General features: G+C 46.5%; 1 protein-coding gene across 1 annotated transcript in view; it reads right to left on the bottom strand.

Annotated features, from left to right (window-relative positions):
• The window catches only part of Cbp53E (Calbindin 53E), a 252080-nt gene that overhangs the window by 205629 nt on the left and 24669 nt on the right, over positions 1-21782 (bottom strand). The gene's annotated exons all lie outside the window — the stretch shown is intronic.

Genomic DNA, 21782 nt, shown 5'->3' with positions numbered 1-21782 from the left:
GTCGGATATGTAAAGAAAGTAGTTTATTCGGTTCCCATGTCGTGTGTTTCATCATATGTAGACCAAACGGGCAGATGTAGGAATGACAGATTGTATGAGCATCGATATAAGATGGAAAACCAGCTCTTCGGTAACATTAGTGCTCATTGTAAGGCTCACAAGTGCATTACAGATTTTAATAGAACCTGTGTTTTGAACAGAAGATGATCAACTGACAAGGGAGATATTGGAAGCGCTTGAGATCAAGAAGCCTGGTGATGCTTGTATCATTGAACCCCGAGTCTCTCTATTGATAATGGAACTGGCCTATCTCGGGAGCCTAAAAGCTGTTCTGTATCGTGTTTTCGTTGTGCGATGCAGATGACGGCACGGTCTTTCTTGTTGTTTTGATTCTTGGCCACAGCTATTTATTCCTGTGTCAAGAAATAAAACGCTCAGTTGTTAGGGCGCCTACGTGGTCGTCCCGTGTCACCTTCCTTCGTCCGTGGTTTTATTTGGCGCCTTCGTTGTAATCAGAATAAGGGTGGTCAAACAGACGACACGTGCGGGTTGCTACCGTGCACTGAGAAATGGGGATAGATGGATGGAACGACGGAGTTGTATATTAAAACTCCGTGCACCCGCAGTAATACCAAAAACACCATAAATCAACTGAGGCCACACAATTAGCTGCACGTTTAGCTTAGTTAAACGTACTGCCATGGTCCAAGGATTTTATAACATCGACATTGTTGTCGAGGCCAAGTGGTCTAATATGATCTGGAACAGAAGGCGTTGGTCGTTTCAAGCGGCGACAGATGCAAATATGCTCGAGGTACTCCTCACACCCACAGCCGCGGCCACAACAACAGATCCTGTACCCATTCTGACGAGCAATGAATAATCCTTCGTGTACGCCACGCCCACGGCCAGCCACAAGCGACGCAGCAATGTTGCATCGAATGGGGAGCGGCCTCGTGGCATTTGCAGCTTCAGCGAAGGGTCGGGAGGCAAAATTATTCTGGCATACGGTTGACGCTATTTGGAAATGTTTTGTGTCGTGCGAAGTGATGCAAGTCGATAATGCACCAGGCTGCGTATAGACATGAGCGGAATTCACCTGTACGCTCCGGCATGTGTCGCGAATATTCGATGAACTAGTGTGGACAAACAAGCTAGATCCACCTACAGCCTACAACAGTCTCCTCCTCCTCCTGCAGACGAACACCCTTGCAATGTATTTTGACATGGCTAAAATATGCAGCTTGCTTAAGTTACTGACTGAAAGCATTGGAGTGTTTGTATTTTCCTCTGTTTGAGCTGCAGAACTTTCGACAACAAACGTCCATCATGTGATGAATCATTTCCGATTCCGATATGTAGTAAGGTGTGTTTAAGGGCGATGTTAGGGAGCCGCCTCTATCGTGTGAAGGGCACTAGATGCAATGTTAGCATAGGCAGAGAACCGCGTTTTGGCATATTGCGTGAATGTAATTTGTTTGCGCCCGAAAGTCAATATTCTAGGAACGCAAGTACTCCAGAAAAGCTGGCCTTGACATATATTCTAGAGACTGATGGACTTCCGAGAGCGCAGTCCGCGAATAAGCGTTCAAGCAGTCGTCGCATGGCAAAGAGGCCGATTAAGATTTTTTAATTACACGGATATAGGTACCTTCGATGTGGCGGGTGGTTTGGTTGATAGGTTCGGTTACTTTAACGTGATAGGCAAGCCGCTCGGGCTATTTACGGCCAGTTGAAAATGATGCGCCAAATGTGTAAAGCGGTCGCCCTCACTGTTGCGAACATGGACAAGACAAGGTCTCTTATAAAGACGCTATAGAAATTCTATTTTCTTTCTGCTGACATATTTCAGGCCTTTATTAGATTTCCTGTTGAGATGCAACTTAATATCGTCCATGATATCGCAAGGATCGAACTTGCCTCAGCTTACTCGCGCTTTACTTTCTGGATCTATAGGACTGGTTTATTGATCATGATCCTACCTGAAAGTATCTATGTTGTCTACAAACGGGCCTATCATAAAATCTGCAGCGCACGAAAGCCCTATTAACTACTAATCTAATACTAATCTAATACCTACTAATCAAGGAGAAGAAAGGGGGTTAACCGAGGGGCCCGATTTCTACTAATCGTATCATAAGAAGCCAACAAACAATGACACCAAGGACAACATATGGGAAGTCACTTGTACTTACTAATTGAATTAAAGAAATGATAAATTAATGGAAATGCAAGTGGATGAAAAAACAACTTGCCGCAGGTGGGGAACGATCCCACGTCTTCGCATTACGCGTGCGAGCATCGCACGCGTAATTAGGTAAGATTAACAGACGTTTTCGAGCAACTATAGTGCAGCGCGTCCTTACAAGCCAAATTGTTTTTCTGTCTGTGTCAAGACAAGCGCTCGCGAGCCGGTGCCAAACGGTTTATAGCGCACGTTTAGCCACAATTTTTAATGACATTAGCATTCTTAGGATACTTCACGCACTTTCGGGATGTATTGCTTGTCTCTAACCATTTTTCTTCCAACGTCACTGGGTAGTTCATGGTCTATTGGGCAGAGCATCGGGCCGCTGTGCTGAGGGAACAGTGCTCGAAATCAACCATTGGACCAACTTGGATCATTGAGTATGTGACGCATGATATGTGCCAAAGAGGTGTCAAAGAGGTTCAGTGAACCTCTTTGACACCAACTTCGATTACTGGGTATGTTCCACTGGGTATGTACCGCTTTTCAATATAAAAAAAAATCCTACACAATTTCTCCCGTACTCGGCGGAATCGAACCAGCTTGATATACATTCGGACACTCTTATCTGCATATATATTAAGACACGCGCAGACTTCTTGGTGGTGCCACCACAGCGTGTCCAGGTGCGAGACAGAGAAGCCCCTCTGCAGTACACGCCTCATACATACCTCGTTTCGATGGTAGCAATGCGCTGTGTCGCTATATTGATTCAATGATAAACGCATTACCGTCGACAGTCATCGCGAGGCGGGTTCCGCCCCCCCCCCCCCTGCTTTTTTTTCATGGATACCAAAAAATAAAGCGAGAAAGTCAGTCTACAGAGCATGCGTTCAGCGTTTCTTATTTCGCTAACATGCTTCGTAGAAAACGCAAATTTTTCCGGAAAAGCAGAAAGCGAACAAAACCAGCAAAATTCGCCGCCACTGGAGCGGCCAGTTTTTGTAGCGAGCCTGACGATGCATTCCATCTACGCCACCGGTGCAACCGCTGTGACGAGATGCGTCAAGGCGCCACTCTCGCGAGCATTAATTACGCACCGACTCGGTCTGATTAGCTGTCTGGTCACGTACGCAGTTGATTGGCCCGCGGTCGATGGCGCCTCGTGATTTACGATCGTCAAGACACGCTGCCGCGAGGGATGCCCGCGCACTGCTGGCCGTGAGGCGCCAGGGAGGCGGGGAGCTGCGCTCCTGCAGCACTGCCGCTCTAATGGAACGACAATATTTTCCCAGCGTTCCCGCCGGCGCTGCAGGCAGCAACGCGGCGCGGCTGCATGACGAGCCGCGCCGTGCGCGCACCGATTATGCAAACTTGAAAGGCAAGCGAGCGGACAGAGACGGGAGCCGCGCGCCGAGAAAAGGAGACAAACGCGACAGCGACATGCGGCGAAATGCGAGAGTTCCCACGACTGCTCTTCACAGTCCGGGTAAGCGGCAGCGAACGGAAGAGCGAGTCTGTCGCCTCGCCATTCGCAGCTGAGCGCGCCTTTGGGGAGCGCCTGCTGATTCTTTGTGGCTTCTCTGAAAGCGCACGCGTCGCGCTCGCTCAGACGAATGAACGGCTCCTCGCGGAGAATCGCCCCGTTTTAGGGTGTTTTTTTTTAAATCTAATTTTTATTTCCTGGTTTAGCTTTTCCTTTCGTGCGGGTGGTGCTGCAGCGTTAGAATTTTACGGTACGGTGGAAGGTCGCCAAGAAGAAGCCAAGTTTCACGGTTCCTTCAATAGTGCGGCACTGATATGCCCACACGAGCGCAGGCGCAACCAACGTTTTAAAGCGCGTATGAGCACTTTAAACGTTGAGCGCTTAAAAGGTTTGAGCGAGATCTTTATTTATGTTGTCGCTGGATTTCCGGCGTACTCATCAACGTCCTCGGCTCTAAAGAAAGGAAAAAACAAACAAACATTCAAATGTTCCGGTGCACTCCGCTGTTGTATATCATACAGGGTGTCCAAAATTAAGCTTTATCGTTTTCTTAAAATTAGGCATTGGGAGGCACGCGGTATATTCCCTGCTTCCCTGGATGAGCCCCCGCATTTTTGACATTTCGCAGCGTAAAGACATTTCGCAATTTTTCTGAATAAATGTTGCTGTATAGTGATAAGCACATTACGGCTCCTTTCGAGGCCAAGGTTCCTTTTATGTATTTCTTTTTCGTGGCGGCATTTCGCTGCGAACAGCTGTCGTGAGCTGGGAGAAATGTGTCCGATTGTGTTCATTCGTTCGTCATACTTCCATTCAGGTGTACGGCGCGACGTGGCCTAAAATGAGGTATCCGACTCGGGATCAAACGAGGCACCGTGCGTTTTCAAGCCGAACGTTTTAACCACATGGACCACGAGCGAGCGGGAAATGCCGGTAATACTTGGATTGGGCGCTGACAAGCGGCCGTGCAGTCGGGCTCACATCGTGCCCCATAGCACGGATTACTTAATTAAGCCGCGGTGCCTGCAACGTTGGTGTACACGCGCATCAAGTTGTACTTCCGCTTCATCGGAGTTCGCATTGCAACGCACGTGCGTTCAGTGAGATTCTGGTGCCGAATTCACGAAGCTTCTCCTTCGTAAGTGCTCTTTGCCATCGGCTGGCCGCCTTCGCTGATAGTATGTCCATCTTGGCCAGAATTTCCTCATAAAATTTCTAGCGTAAGATCTTTTTGTGAATTAATGAATTCTGGGGTTTTACGTGCCAAAACCACGATCTGATTACGAGGCACGCCGTAGTGGGGGACTCCGGAGTAGTTTTGACAAGCAGGGGATCTTTAACGTGCCCCCAGCGCACGGGACACGAGCGTTTTTGCACTTCGCCCCCATAGAAATGTGGCTGCCGCGGCCGGGATTTGATCCCGTGACCGCGATCGTACTTAGCAGCGCAACACCACAGCAGCTGCAAAGCCACCGTAGTGGGTTAACATTGTTTTGTGAATATGGGCCCTGCTTCGTATATATATATATATATATATATATATATATATATATATATATATATATATATATATATATATATATATATATATATATATATATATATATATATATGTATACACATATATATGATTCGAATATATCAATCATTTCATATCTATTGTGAGTGGGGACTACGTCAAGGGGATTGTTGCTTTTATTCCCGGCCCTATCATCATCATCATCATCATCATCATCATCATCATCATCATCATCATCATCATCATCATCATCATCATCATCATCATCATCATCATCATCATCATCATCATCAGCATCATCATCATCATCATCATCCTAATTATTATTATTATTATTATTATTATTATTATTATTATTATTATTATTATTATTATTATTATTACGATCCCGGCCTGAGAGTTGTTCAGACGACGTTTACGAAACTACAAGCACAAACATCACAATGGAAATGGCAACAATATGACTGAAAGGCGGGCTAGTTGGTTTGACTTCATTGTGAAACGCTTTGAACACACTGTACGAAGACAACAAGAAACAACAAGCCTTTGTGTCCTTGTTGTCTTCGTTCAGTGTGCGCAAAACTTTCCACAAGGAAATAGCAAGCGCAGACTCTATTCCGACGTACATAATTTCTGGCGATCGCAACGTCGCATGCAGGACCCGTAGATCAGCCGCGCATATTCTGTGCGTTGGCGTGCTACATGTTGTTGAAACTGGGGCATAGTTGCGAGAATCAAGCCGATCATACACACACACAAAAAGAACAATGGAACTAACGTGGCCAACAGTTGAATTGCAACGGTTATGAAACGGCGTTGAACCTCTGCCCACCGAGGCGACTGATTGGTGACGATGCCAGCATGGTCCGGCTCGAGGAACAGTCTATGGCTCCTAGTCGTCCTCGTCGTACTTTCTGAAAAGTTGCAAAAAGCGCCCCTTCGAAAGGTGTCGGTGTGGCTTTCCCGCAATGCGAGTTTTCCCAAGATACGCAGACAAGCTCATTTGTTACAATGATGATTACTGAGCAGCTCGAGCGCATTTTTGTTGCTCTCATGCTCTGACTAAAGTGTGAACAAACGCACAAAAGCAATAATAACGCACCAGCTGTACAGTAACAATAATTTTAACGATGCCTTGACCGCCGCATTCTGGGCAGTTATGTATTGCGGGGAAACAATCAGCTTTGCACATTTCGAAAGGCGACATTGCGCTCCATTTGAGTCTCTCTTCTATAGTCCTCTTCGTGCCATAAGTGCTGCGGCAGCACAACACGTTGCTCAAAGGTACTCAATCTCTTTTTTCTTTCTTTCCTTTTCAATCGGTAAGTGCCTCATCTTGATGCCTTGCGCGTCAAAGGTTGATACTTGGATCAGAATAAGTAAACACAGCGAATCAATATTTTATCTGTCTTCTTATCTCTTGCGCGGGGTCTGCAGTCGCCGCTCTTCAGATCGCGCTCTCGGTGATCGCCTCGCGGCGTAGTTCACGCTGCTATCGAGGCTTTGCAAACCGGGCTCAAATGATGCGCCGCAAACCACAACGGCAGAGTGCATGCTTGCCTACGTGTGCCCGCCACTGGTCGATACGATACTTTCTCGCGATCGTAAAATTCAAAACGGTGCCGAGAAGTTTTCTCAGAGCTACTGAAAGTTTATTCTCCATCAGCCAAACGCTTAGGTGGCTTAGGTCTTCCTGTCTTTGCGTTTACGCATTTATGAGAGCCAGTTTTCATTTTCTTTGGTCTTCGCGCTAGAGGGTGGGCTTGCTCGAGATTCGTTGAAGGGAAAAGCTTGCGCAGTAGTTTCAGACTAAAGCTGGCACGCATAATCACATATCTACGAAGATGAAAAGGGGAGGGAAAAAAAAGGTATAGCAAAGGCAGTTATAGTTTCACATGTGCAGAGAAAAACCGACGCACGCAGAAGCGTCCCGTCGTTAATGTTTCGCATTATTCGCTCCCTACTCCCCCTCTCTCTCTCAACGTTTTTTTTCTCTCACGGCCCTCCCCTTATTAAACTTTCAGTCCGGTGGTCTCGGGCTAAGCTGTTCGCGAAATTGCCGCAAGCGACTGGAGCTTTGGAAAGACGAACTAAAATCAAAACCTAGCATGTCATACATGCGTACGCTCAAAAAAAGAAAAGCAAGATATTGTATCTTCGTATATGCATATATATACAAGGCCAAGCGAGTGCCTGTAAGGAACGAAGAGATGGCAGTTTTTGGCCACATTGGGCGGCTTCATGCGCAATCGAAACCTTACGCGCATGGCCTTCAACGGCTGTCGCTCTTTGGGAATCCGGTCAATGGCAAGAGTCTATATTATTATCATCGGAGTAGTGGTTCCTGTGTGCACATGTAGAAGCGATACGAATTAAGGGTTGGTAGGCATCTGCGTGGGGCTTAGCAGTGAAGACGTACTGCTCCCGTGCGTTCACCATCCTTTACCCTCAGTTCTGTTCCATTCTTTTGCCATCCGCTGCACCGAGTGAGCACTGAAGGAATTGTTTTGACACATAATTGGAACAGAATTTGAATCGAATCGTTTTATTTTGAACGAGGCTGTGAAGTTACCACACTGGCGCGCGTTCACAACGAAAGACCTGTCGCTGTTTGAGGCTCGGTGGTTATGACGTTCCGCTGCTGAGCATGGGGTCGCGGGTTCAACTCCCGCCGCATTCCGATGGGGTGGAGTGCAAGAATGCTTGCGTACTTAGATTTAGGTGTGCGCTGAAAAATGCCAGCTGGTCAAATTTAATCATGAGCCTCACACTACGGCGTCCCTCAGAACCTGTGTGCTCCCCTGGGATGCTAACTACCACAATTTGATTTCCTTGGCTAAAGGAAGAGTTAAACACGTTTGAGAAGCCGTTCGTAACAAAGACTGCTGGAGCTACATCAAGAGTGACACCTCGTTCATAACGAATCATCTACGAGAGCTACCGCTGACACATACATACATACATACATACATACATACATACATACATACATACATACATACATACATACATACATACATACATACATACATACATACATACATACATACATACATACATACTTACATACATACCCCGCCAATGGTATCATATAAAAATATTATTGACATAGGCAGGCAGGATCAAATGAGGTATAACTGGACAAGTTGGATGCACTAAAGCTACGGTGACTTCATTTCACTTATATGCGTAAACAAATTTGCTGTAAACATGAATGAAAGTAAAAAATTGTGGTAATATAGAAAGGACATTTTAGAACGCGAAAGCACTAAAACCTACGAGAAAGAAAGAAAAAAGAAATACCGAGACGTCGCTAACAATCGCGATCACTGCATAAGATCGTCCCTATAGTATTTCGAGCACATGTCCGTACTTATAAAAAAAGTATTTCACTGCATTGAAACATCCCCTTTCAAGGCCACTAACTGACCATCGTCCAAATATCATCACAAGTGACAATGTACGATTGCAGCACAGTCCTCAGTTTGAAGCGTAGCCGTTGCCTATGCTGGGCATAAACAGGGTGTTTCAGCGAACACTTTCAAAATTTTTTAAAGGTTGCCTGTGACAGGGCAGCTCAATTCTAGTTTACGGCTTGAGCCGGTCTACTCAAAGCGGTGGACTCTACTTGCACAAAAAGTTGAAATACAAAATAGACCAGTTAACAAGAATTCACTAATAAACTTTTTAGCTAATTATCTTATGACCCATGCTGCAATTTACAAATTCTGGCAGAGGACTTCGCAAGGCGAATCCACTTGGAACGAATTCTCAGGACGACATCAGTTTTGAGATATAAATTCCCGAACTTTGCGGAGATCACCTGTTCTTGCGGAGATCACCTGTTAAGTGTCACCTGTTCTTTTTTTTTAGCAGTGTTCAAGCGCCACATATTTTTTCTCTTTGTTCGTTCTTCTTTTTCCTCTTCTGTCTTTAAAAATTGTATAATTATTGTCACTTCCGCTGTTATTTCTGTTACACTACATCGATTAGAGCATTGTTTGTTGGGTTTTCTTTCTTTATCGTTCTTTGCTTTTCTTACAACTAATATACTCTTATGCTATCGACTGTTATACTGCCAACAATTTTACAATTCTGTTGTAGTTACTAACCGAGGGTCCCGTTTTCAGCATTAATACTTTGGGGTTCTCGTCTGTATATTACATCTATGTTCCTAAGTTTTGCATATGAATAAACTTCAACTTCAGCCTCAACCTGTCTGTCACGCGACGTCATGAAAACCACGATAGTTCCCCATCTGATAGGACGTGTACGCACTGATTATGCATGATTTGACCGAGCAAAATAAAAATAGTTGTTTCTGATTCGACGCCTTTTCGCCATTAGCCCTCGGCTATTGGTCAAAAGTTTTCGAGCTGCACCTACTTCCCCTGCCTGTAACGCGACGTCACAAAACCGCAAAAACTCACCGCGTCAAAGTGACGTGTACGTGTTAAAGATGCATTAATATGCCTTAATTAATATACATTATTAATAATTAATATGCGTTAATTAATAATATATTAAAAACTGACTTTTTCTGGATAGCCGCAGGCTGCCCCGTTCCGACAGCAATAAAAGATGGCTGCAGCCGATCACTCAGACCATGGAGGAAGGAAACTGAGGAGAGGCCCTACCCCCTTCGCGCGCTAGGAGAAAAGTGTGGAGGAAGTGACGTAGTAAGTTCTCCTCTTTTCTGCTGATTTTTTATTTCTTTGCCGTAGCGGTCACGCCTTTCGGGCCACAATGGCGGCTCTGTTTTGGTTCTGTGCGCTCACACGTGTTGCTCCGTAGGTTTCGTACCGTGGCAAAGGCGCCGTGCGGGCAGGTTTGCGTTGGTCTCCGTGTTTTGTTGCGCTGCGTTATCTGGACCGTGCTCTCCCTGATGTTGCTGTGGCCAGGTAGGAGAAGAGGAACTAAAGTTCGTGAAATGAACGCGCATGCAACACTGTACGCAATGTACCGCGCGATGGCAATGGCAACGGACGAAGGAATATCCGCGAGAAATTGTGCCCTCTTTGGCGGAATCATGCTAACGTGCTAACGATTGCTTAGTATTGCTGCGGAGCGCGCGGGTCCGAGCAGCGCGGTTGCGCGCAGCGCGGCGTCGTTTCGCGAGAAATGTAAACAAGACAGGAGAGCTGGCCCGATAGGCGGAGCAACGCCATGAGCAACGCCAACGTCCGGCTTCACTTTAGCTTCACAAGGGTGACGTCAGGGCCTCTCCTGAGTTTCCTTCCTCCGTGACTCAGGCAATGGCTACTCGCACCTGCCGGACAGCATGGGTTTATTTGCGTATAATAAATCTTTTTGCGTGGCCGTGTAACGTTTTCGAGCACTTTCGGTACGTTTACGACCTCGTTCTGCCAATTCTTTTTTGCTGAGGATCCGTTTTAGCGTCATTATTAAGCTTCCGTTGCATGCCGCCACGATTTTCGACCAGCCACCGCAAGCTAAGTAAGGAAAAGCGGACCAATCGCAGACGCCGGCCCCACCCTCTTCATCCGGTTACGGATTTTCAGTGCAGTGGCTCGGCGCCTGAATCCCTCTCCACTTGAGCATGCTCTTCGCCTCTTGTGAGCCAATTAGATAAGACAAGCTGCTCAGTGTAGGCAATCTTATTCGTTTTTCAAGCAAACAAAAGTGACCTCCTATGAACGAGGAGAGCGTTTGATTGGTGTGTTCAGACAACCCTGCAGGTCACCGCCCGATGCTTGCGTCGGCGGTTACGCGAATTCGACGTCATGATATCGGAATAACACCATATTGAAATAGTTTTACGTTATAGGGCCCCAGCTCATCAACTAGAATTGTGATATCAGCCACAGGCAACTTTCAAATATTTTTGAAAGTGTTCGCTGAAACACCCTGTATAGAGAGCAGTACAACAACACGTCAGCAGTATCCTCGTCCGTCACTCCACACGAACACGATGCGGAACTTCCACGATGAATTGTCTAATCCGCATGAAGCCGAAAACAGTGAAACAAGGTTTCCACACATCGGGGTATCTTCACATATACAACGAAAGTTATTCAGTCTATGGCCTACGGAAATGTATACGGTATGGTAAAGAATGTGAGTGCAAATCCCAAGAAAAAAAAAAAAACTAATGGTCGATCAATTGGTTGATCTAACGGAAATGCGCTAGCATTCACCCTACGCAAGCTGCTTGTCGATGGCACTGTCCATCCTTATTAAGCCACTCAAAGACAGGCGGATTCACAAGACATGTCTGAACCTGTGAAATGCCACAGGATGTTTGCCAAGTCCGCTGCAGCGCGCCATAGCGCGATTCCCTCCTCTTCTCTGGCGGTCTGCCAACTATGAGCGCCGAAGCGCGACGTTACGTGCCACCTGTATTCCTACTGGCTCCTAAGGTGTCACTTCACACCATCCTCTTCATTATTCATTCATCCTCACTCACATCCTCTTTCTCCTTCGTTCCTTCTCTCCACTTGTGACGTCTAAAATTTTGCTCCTCCTATCCACTCTTGCCTTCTGTCCCACGCCACAAGGCAACCGACGGACGCCTCCAGGTTTTCCTACGCATGAGCGTTCTCATGCTCACTCATTAAAAGAAGATGCAGAAACCACCAATGCTGACTATCTAAGTAGGTGAATAACTTTTAGAGCGCAGCTCTTAAGCGCCCGTGCCTGCGGCAAGCGTCGGCGTCGGCGTAACCGAGCGAACGAGCACAGCGAAGGATCAAAAAGCGAACGCGGAGCGCAGTGGGGGATGAATGCCAGCGATAGCGAAGAGAGCTCGAGGGGAAAGCGGAGGAGGAGGGTATGGCGAAAAAGTGAGAAGAAACGCGTACTGCCTCGCCAGACTGGCTTTGCGGCGTCGATTGCTACGAGATGGAGCGAGAATAGCGCGCCTCGTCTGGGAGGGCTGTCTGCGGCGGCTGCTGTGATTCGCGCACACGCTTCGCCCACGCGCTGCCTCTCGCGATCTCCTGATTAGCGAGGCAGTCGCGCCACACTTTTCTCCGTTTTAAAGGTGCCGCACGAGACAGATTGTCCGTGCCAGCCAATATATCGCGAAAAGAAAACACGTATAGAGCTGCGCTCAAATTTCTCATTAGAGAATATCGTAATCGTCGGTGAATTTTTTTTAAGTTGTGGCGATTTGGGGAATTCGACGGAATTCGACGCGCCATTGCGCGGGCGCATTTCACCTATTTCTGCAATCCCTACGCCTCACTTCCTCCTTGCTCCGAACCAATTTTCAGCGGTGGCGCTCCACTCGCGATCGTTCGCGGTGAGGGCGGAGCTACGACGTCACGAAGCGGCCCCTGGTGGCCACGATAGTAGCCCAATAGTAGCGTGTCCTTTTTCCCTTGGGATTGCGCCGGGTACCTACATATTTCCTCTCGTCCGCAGACACCTTTGTGACTAGGACTGAGCTCACGCACGGTGCCTTTGTCCGTGCGGGGAGCGCGTGCCTCGTGTTGATCCTGTCCGGACGCTAAGCCGAAGAACGGGTGCCTAATGCTCGCACGAGGTCGTACCACGCCGAGCCGCACTTATTGGAGCCCCAAGCCGAAGGAGATTTCCCGAGCTCCCGCGAGTTGGCCCATTGGTTTCGCGAGAGCAAGTAGCATAGCCACCGGGACTTTTCCTAGCGGCGTGCCCCAGCTTGAGCCTCTGTTCTCGCGGCGATGTGCTATAGGCGCCCCTGATTCGCCCTTGGTGCGGGACCCCTTTGGTTCCCCGCCGTCCCGGGACCGGGCGTTTGTGCAGTGTCGGGTGCCGCCGGATACAATAAACGGTTTCCGCTAGCTCAGGGCAATACTGTGTTCTTGCGTGCGTCGCTCGGCATAGCCCCTTGTGGCCTGAGCTTGCGCGCAGCAGCAGCGCTAGAGGCTGACGGCTGACGCGGCCCTGTGGCTTGCTAAGCTCGAACCCGCGGTGGTCGGTATTCCTGTGAGACCCGAAGACCCCACAAAGTGCTTCTCAAAATTAAGCCATCCTCTGCCGATTTATTTCAATCGGCGGTAACTTGAAGTGAATCTAATTGATGCTGAGCTGTTTGCACCACACCGAGAAGGTACGGCCCAAAATATTTATCCCATTTCACGGCTACACGTTAACTGTTCAGCAGAGTACAGGTGCTTGTTGCTTGGAGAACAGCAGTTATGGCTGATCTGTTTGGCGAAACTGACACAGCTGCTCCGCACTACTTTTAGGGAGAAATATGCTTTTTATAGCGTATGGCTGCAGCTAGCAAAAAGCCTAAGCCTCACTTATTATAGTAGTATGGGGCACATTGAAGATATCATCTTCCGCCGGAGGGGGTCAAAAATCAAGCAAACCCATATGAGGCTATTGGTGTCTGTTTTATGAGGTGACTGTACGAGGCGGTCTTATATGAACTGATCAAGCGAAAAGTTCTCAGTTTGTATAATTAAACCACGGAGGTTGTGACATCGTCATGCAGAAGGTACGTGTATTTTACTCTTGAAGGCAACCTAAGGTGCACTCTAGTGCCTCGAGTATACTTTAGGCATTGTAGTTGGCGCTGTAAAGAACTGCTTCATGGTTTCAATTCAGAGTTGCATAGTGAACGGATGGGTTTCACGAGAAATGCGTGCCTCGCCATAACGCCATAACGACAGTCGGTTGATTCCGTTGCGGGACGGGTGTACTATATTGTCGAGAAGGACTTCTGCAGCTAGGGCACTATGAAACATTCCATCGCTCGTAATGGCTTGGCTCTGCATCTTAACCACCAAGCTTTCCTTTGAGGTGATTGCTGTTTTTTTTTTTATTGTTATGATATAAGGAGATGTTGACGCACAATTTAAGGCGCCGGCTACTCCTTATCTCTTGAATGGTTCCATCATACAACATACGGGGTACAAGATTACATATGAAATAATCTTTTCACGGAAGCACCAGGACTTATCACACAACGTTTTCAAAGAGAGACTATGACATAATAAACACATGGTACATACAATATACAAGGTAAATTCCTCTACAGTTATGTAGATAAAGGTCTCAAAAATACAAACGATATTGTCGCCTAATGACACAGTCTCTAGTCAGCGGGTGATACATTCCCCGTGTAAGCGCACTATCACGTATAGTCACAGCAAAACAGTCAACATAACATAATTCACAAATACATGCATATATGCAGCGACAATGAAATGAAAGGAACAATAAAGAAGTTAATAACGTCCAACAATGCCGCTGTCTTTAAGAAAAGTCTTTAGTGCTCTTAAAGAGCTCTTCTGCAAAGACGTTGTTGGCCAAGGACCCAATAGTTTCTTTAAACTGAAAGGTCTGCGGTCTAATTTAATTAGGGTTGATTTAAGTCGGCATCTTGATGTGTCGTGACGTGGGCGATCTAGAAGGAGGTGGTATATATCTTCATCTACAAATCCACAATCACATTCGGGGGTTTCCGCAGGGCCAATTCTTTGTAAGAAATGCTTTGTGTATGCAGTGCCTAGCCTTAATCGATGAATAAGGGTTTCTATAGTTCTGTCTAATGATAATGAAAATTTGAATTCAATGAACGGATCAATATGGTATAAGTCCGAGCTCTTGGAATTCTGGTCAAACCAAGTGTTTCTACACATTTCGAAGACGTTGTCCTTATAATGCAACGTAACTCATTTTTCGATATTGGGAGCGGAACCACATCATCTTTGAGGTGTGCTTGTCGTGCTGCTTCATCGGCTGCTGTGTTGCCAGGAATGTTACAATGCCCTGGTATCCACTGAAATGCTATTGCATGTTTCGCTGTGCTTGCCTTTGTGAGGTTTTTAAGTGTCTCGTATATTATACTATCACTGAATGTTTTCCCCTTTGTGTTGCAGAGTGATGTTAGAGCCGCCTGTGAATCGCTGAAAATTACCCTTTTTTTGCGCATCTCTTAGTGACAATATAAATTTTATCGCACATAGGACTGCGAACAGTTCAGCCGTTGTGAACGATGTCGCACGAGATAACTTAAATGATTCTTGTTTGTTGAGGTGCGGTATAATGAATGATGAAGTTGAAGAGGTTGATGTATGGAGCCATCTGTATAGACGTGTATGACGCGCAGTCATGTTAACAGCCATGAACAATGCCTTTTCTGGGCGCCTGTCTCGGAGAACGGTGTACACGTTGAAAACCTAAATTACTTCGATTAAAATTTGCGTGGCGAAAGTTGTTATGCTTCTAATTTTTATTAGATTTTCTGTGTATTTTTTCATGCACCACCTTGATGTGTTAACAAAGCCAAAAAGTCGGTCAAAATATCATTCCTGCCAAATTCAGGATTTCGTTTGAGACCCTGTGCGCAGCAAAGAGGCGAAAATAAACCTTTAGAAGATAGTTAGCTTTAGGTGCAGTTCTATGAAAATAATTCCAGGTTTCCTTCCACCACTGTTTTCTGTGAAACATTTCCCAAAAGGGCCATAATTTGAGCATCTTTACCTTGGTGCTAAAGATTGAAAAACATAAAAGCATTTTGTGAAACTGTTTTATAATGAAAGCAAAATGTTCAGACAACGCAAAAACGAAAATTTTGAAATAATTTGTGAAACGGCCGATTTCTATTAAAAAAAAAATTGCGCACCTGGATTTCCACCGCATCGTGAAATTCAAGTAGCCCGCACGTGCGTAAAAAAATTTTTTTTTCAGCTCAAAACATTGTGCGAAAATACTTTGCAAGTAATGCTTATGTACGTGTAATGTTTCTGTAATTTTTTGAGAGAAATGGACAGTGCCAGAACGCCGCGGTGGGGACAGCGGCCGTGGAATGACCCACAAACGAGGTTTTCAGGATAGCGCGTCTTCTCTGCAGCACGTAAGTTTGGTGAGGTGCAGCCCAACCTCCAAGAGTGGGAGGTGTAATTGAGGTGGGCGGCCAGCGTCGTTGGTTCGCAGCAGGCCAACCGGCTAATTCCATCGCGCTTCGCTGGCCGCCCCCAGCCGGCGTGCACTGCTCGCGGCGTGCTCAACAGGCTGTAGTCGCGTTAGTACCCGCGGCTACAGTGCCGAGACCATATATATATATGACGGACTGAGCTGACCTTGGTGCTGCACCAGTGGCGCGCGCCCAGCGTCGACGCTCGAGCGGCCACGCGAAACCGATTTACTCGACCACCGCGAGACGCGTGACGAAAAAAGAAAGGGGAGAAAGAAGGAGCACTGCCGTCCTTGTTGAGCATATGCTTGTGTCTCCACTCCCTTAAAACTGACCCCCCTGCCCCCCGTCACCATATCTTTCCGAATTCCTGTTCCTAGGAAACATTTTCGAAGGGAAAGGTTAAGAGACGAGTATGGAGAAAACGAAAATAGAGACCTATCACAGATTATATCGAAGGAATAGTAAAATATACTCGCACCAACAGCCTGAAGTAGTATAATGAAAGAAACGTTCACACGATAAAAAACAACAACAAAAAACACGACTAAGAGGGAAGATGGGCCTCAGTGTGAACATCATCACCCGACATTTCTTTTTTAAAGGACAAAATTTCGGCGGAAAGAACGTATGGTTAATAAAAGGATGTCCACCTTTTCGAGAGATTAAGAGCGACACGTAGGTGGTGGCAAGGAAAAAGGAGCACGTCTTTGCGTAAGGTCCCACCAAGTCGGCCGACTTACTTGGAGCTAAGATATGAAACACAATATTTTCATGGCTTCTGCTAGGTCGATACACGCAGCAGGCAGAAGAAATTTTACAACCTTGTCAAACTCAAGAGGAGTCAAAAGAATTACCCAACTAAGATTAATAGAAATACATATCTATACTTCCCCTCGCCCCCCTTCTCTTTTTTTTGCCTTTAATCACACACGAGTCAGCATAATCCGTACAAATGAGCGCGATATTATGGTAAGGCACGCACGGGTCTGCGCTTGAAACTTTCCTTTATATGAGTAAGGTATAATTCGCAATATTTTTTTTAAAAAGTGACATCCCTGCAGCTTCCATGAAATACGAACAATCAGAAATTGTACTCGGGAATCATTGAAGGTTCAGCTTGATGAATCTATCGTTTTTTAAAGTCCCAAAGAAACGCAGGGGCCAGGAAAGACGCTGTAGTGGAGCGCTTCGTATTCATTTCCATCCCCTGTGGTTCTTCTAATGTGCACCCAAAGCTCAGCACGCAAGCGTTTGTGCATTGCGGCTCCCCATCGTAATGTGACCAACACGGCCGAGAACCCAAACCACGCACTGAGCCACGGTGTGTGCGAAGACTCGAAAGTAGGAGATGTCCGCGCAATTACTATAATGAATTACTATAATCGACGTGCACTCGCCGTGAATCGTGGAAAGTTCGTTTAGCTAGTATACCATCGGCGCGGTTTACACCAATACGTTTTCTTACTTCGGAATGAATTATACGTACTCTACGTCCCGTATAAAAAACAGTTTAAATGTAGTAGTTCAAACGTGTGCATAAAAGAAACTGGCGGGCGTTAGCAGTTCCTTATTCGTGAGGCATGCGTGCTAAGCAGCGGCCGCGCGCGCAGTCGTCGTCACGCGCTTTCCCGCACTTGTGTATACATCTCGGATGTGCAGCATATGATGAATAAGGTGTCAATACCCGCTAGAAAAACTGTAAAACCAATGCATCCAAGCTCTTTCTCTGCAATCTTTGACGGACATGTGCCTTCTGATCAGCCTTTAATTGTCTCACCCTTCTATTGTCACTTGCCTCTTCCGACAAACACATCCCCAGCCCGTCAGGCCACGTCCCATATGTGTGTGGTTACCACCTAAGAGTTGCTTGCGTTTGTCCGATTGAGACACTGTCCGACAGTGCACTGTCATACCAGAAAATGTAATGTCGTTCACACCGTATGACATCCACAGTTATTGTCATTAGTTCACTGTTACAAGAGGATATCTAATGTCATTAGATGAGGACAACATTTGCAATCTAGTGAGTTAGCGCAACTCATTCGAATGTGATTCAGAAAGTAATACATACTCTCCACCGAATAGCACCACATATAAGTACAAGAACAGCAAACATAACAAAGTATACGAATTATAATTGAGGAATGTTTAAGCTTGAACGAGGTTTTTTGCTAAGCATAAATCTCCAAATTTACATTCAATGAAGAGACGCTTACTCCGGAATGTACTGCGCATAGACTGTGACAGTATCATTTGTCTTTTATTCTCTTACACGTTGTCAGCGCAGTCTTATGCAACTGGCAATAACTTTTGTCATGTAGCACCGAAAAAAACAACAATGGTGATTTGATGCACCTATTGTCATTAAGTTACCCACGCGTGACGTTAAATGTTTCCCGTGTGGCCAGAGTATTAGCAGGAACCTACATGACGATCGTTGTTGTCTGTTTTATTAATTCCTTATATGTGGAGGAGTAGGTCAGACCAGATTGCTGTCAACTTCTGTGCCCGATCTACACCAGTTTGCACTACATCCCCTATCTCAAGAGCGTTTCCGCGATTACAGCAGACCGTGAAGCCAAATGCGCTTTCCTCCGCTACAAGTGAGCCCAGCATGCTTGCGGCTCGCACATAGGCACACTAGAAAGAGCCTCGTTCTCACTCAATAGCCGTACAAGCACAAGGAGACAGATAGAGCTGTAGTGCGGATCTCGAGCTCGCGAGTGTATACGACTCAAGCAGAGCAGCGATCATCGCGTCTCCCTTGGCGCCGTCTTTCTGCCCGAACACCGCGTTGCCCCAGGACAGTAATGATAGATCCGGGAAAGCACCGAGTGTGCCTTCGGCACGTGACCCATCGAGATCCTTAGACTTCCCGTGGTGGATCTAATTAGCTTCGCATTGCTGTTGCATTTACTTCCCTCGTTACGAGACAGGAGGCGCAGAACTCACGTTCGATAAATTGGATCCTTTCTCGAGACTGCCCTATAGTAGCGCATAATTCGCAGGAGAAAATTCGCTACGCTCGAATATTTCTCTATTTCTCCAAGTTTTGCCTAATTCGACCTCCTGCAGAATTTTGAAGTTTTCAGATGGGGCTGTTGGCTGGGCGCAACAGAGACCATTTGGTCATTTGTGTTTATACGCCCTTCAGAGGACGAAACTGTATTCGATAACTTAGCTGTTGGGAACAAAATTGCATCAGAAACCTTTATAGGAAAATAGAAAAGCACTCCATACAAAAGAACCTCTGTACGTCCATTTGGCAAGGCGTAAAGTATTTCTGAAGCCACTGTCGGCAAAGAGGCACCAAATCTTGAAACGACTGCGTTTCGTGTCTCTGGCATAGTAAATATTGCTCGAAAAGTAATTGATCAATAAAAAATTGTCAGCGACGTTCTCGCGCTTTGCTGTCTTTATTCTTCCATACTTGCCTTTGGTGCTCGCTGTTAAGGTCTTACAGCTCAATGTTTGTATTCGTCGCTTGCGTCTGGGCGGAAAGTCAGAACCACACCATAATGCCGTGGGTTCTTAATTCATAACCAATAGTTGGGATTTCAATGTTCCGAAACAATCGCGCATGCCCACAGGCACATGATTACAAAAAGAAAGAAGCGTTAATCTCAGCAGCCGAAAATTATTATTGCAAAAAGAAATGTCACCGTGGATAATTCGATTAAGTATAGAATTGACGGATGGGGTTAGAATAATTTCACATCCTTCGCGGCGGCGCTTGTCGTTACATGCAGCCGAGAATATACACACCCTGAGACTAATATGAGATTTTTGTATCTATTAAGCTAAGAAAACAAAGTAGAGAAAAGTGACCCATATGTTAGAAAACACCGTGCCCAGAATTTCTATCCTTCCACTCTGGATTTGCCTAAATCCAATAAAATTAATACAAATGAAACGACGACAATGTCTGCGTCAAACCGTGTAGAGAGCATAGGATATAGCGTGGATAAACTCACTTAATAAACGTTTAAAATTACGTGCATCCCGGTTTTCGTGCCTGTCTGGGTGGTTTTGTTTGGCTGTGTACGTGAGCGCAACGTGTGTGTGTGGGCCTGCGAAGTCGAGCCTTCGTAGTTTTGGGAACACAGCTACGTAGTGCGTGAGACAGAAACGACGGTTGGGAGGTTGGGCGCGAGGCGGGAGGTTCCGCCTGGTTCGGAATCCGGTATAATGAGGTGTCATTACCGATTGTAGACGTGCCTCCCGCGCTCCTCCACACGTTGCAGACAAAAAAAAAAAAAAAATGATACGATGGCAAAGGCCGGAAACGCCCCCGGTCGTTCGGAGGCGAGAAAGGCTGTAATCGCGTTCCAACGGAAAGTTTTGCAGCCTGTCTTCGTCGCACAGGCGATCCCAGCATAGCCTATTTTGGCCTCTTCGAGAGTGAAACGCCGTGCGTTTCGTTTGCAGGCGTTGCTCGTGCAGGACGATGCAAGAAGCGGGCGACGAAGAGCTGTCAAACCATTAAAATAGGACTACGCCGAAGGGCAAGAACACTTAGAAAAGAAATATTTAGGTCTTTTGCGAGTGTCAGCCGTCGCACAGGCTCGTGGCCTGTAGAGCACACGAGCGACGTCACAAACACGGGCACTGATTAGACTCGGCTCGCTGACAGCATGCACGGTTTTCTCGATGCAGCCATTATACGAGTCGTGCGCGTGCTTTCCCCGTTCGCTCGAGCTAGCTTGGACTGGATTCTGTCCTTCCTCTTGCTTGGAAACCGGCAGAAGCATAGTTGAGTTGCCAAGGCCTCCGTGAGACGTCAGGATGCGTCGTGTTCAAGCAAGCACCGAAGCGTGGCTAATATATGATTGAACGTTAGCTCCTCCGTTCGGCGTCGCACTGTTATGGAAGCAGGGGCCGCTTGAACGGTAACCCGTTGCAGTCATCGTCCACCTTCGCGAGAACGCTCGCCGTCCCCACCGCGAAAACGATCGCGACGATTAACGGCCGCACCCCTTCAGTGCCGATGCTTACTCAACATGGCTTCGGACGCAGCGTGATCTGTACGCAACCGAGTGGTTCTCACGTTCTTTCCTTTGCCTGTTCATCAATGTTAGGGGTTTGGAGGGGGGGGGGGGGGCACTCATTTATAGCAACTTGGTCGGGCTGTCGGAGAGGGTTATTGATAGTAACGAGCAGTGTGCGGAATGCAGCAATTTCTCCCCGATGAACACACCGGACTAAATCGCGGAGCAGACTAAACGGTTTATTAAGAAAGAGTGCACATACTGCTTTACTGTCACCAGGTACACGATTTTTTACAGTCACTATAAAGTTCCCGGTCACTTTTTAAACCATTCTTTTTGTACGTCATTACAGACTAGGTGGAGCGATGAAATTAGGAAATTCGCGGGCGCTAGTTGGAATCGGTTGCCGCAGGACATGGGTAATTTGAGATAGTGAGATACCTTCATCCTGCAGTGGACATAAAATATGATGATGATGATGATGATGATGATGATGATGATGATGATGATGGACTGTAAAACAACACCAGGAGGAGAAAATTGGCTAGCTTTTGGAGATGGAGTGATATTAAAAGGGCTTAATTCAGGGCACGCAAGCATCTCGATAAAGGAAGTCAGTATGCTGTGCTTAGTGTTTGAACTGGCTCGTGAGCCTCTTGTCCGAAGCCTCTTGTGTATCATATGTACCTCTGAGAGGTCTAATCACGCAGTATTTTTACTTCGATAGC

Source organism: Dermacentor andersoni, chromosome 1 (assembly GCF_023375885.2).
Source record: "Dermacentor andersoni chromosome 1, qqDerAnde1_hic_scaffold, whole genome shotgun sequence".
NCBI lineage: Eukaryota > Metazoa > Arthropoda > Arachnida > Ixodida > Ixodidae > Dermacentor > Dermacentor andersoni.
Note: the sequence above shows the minus strand (reverse complement) of the source record. Positions and strands in the feature narration are given on the sequence as shown.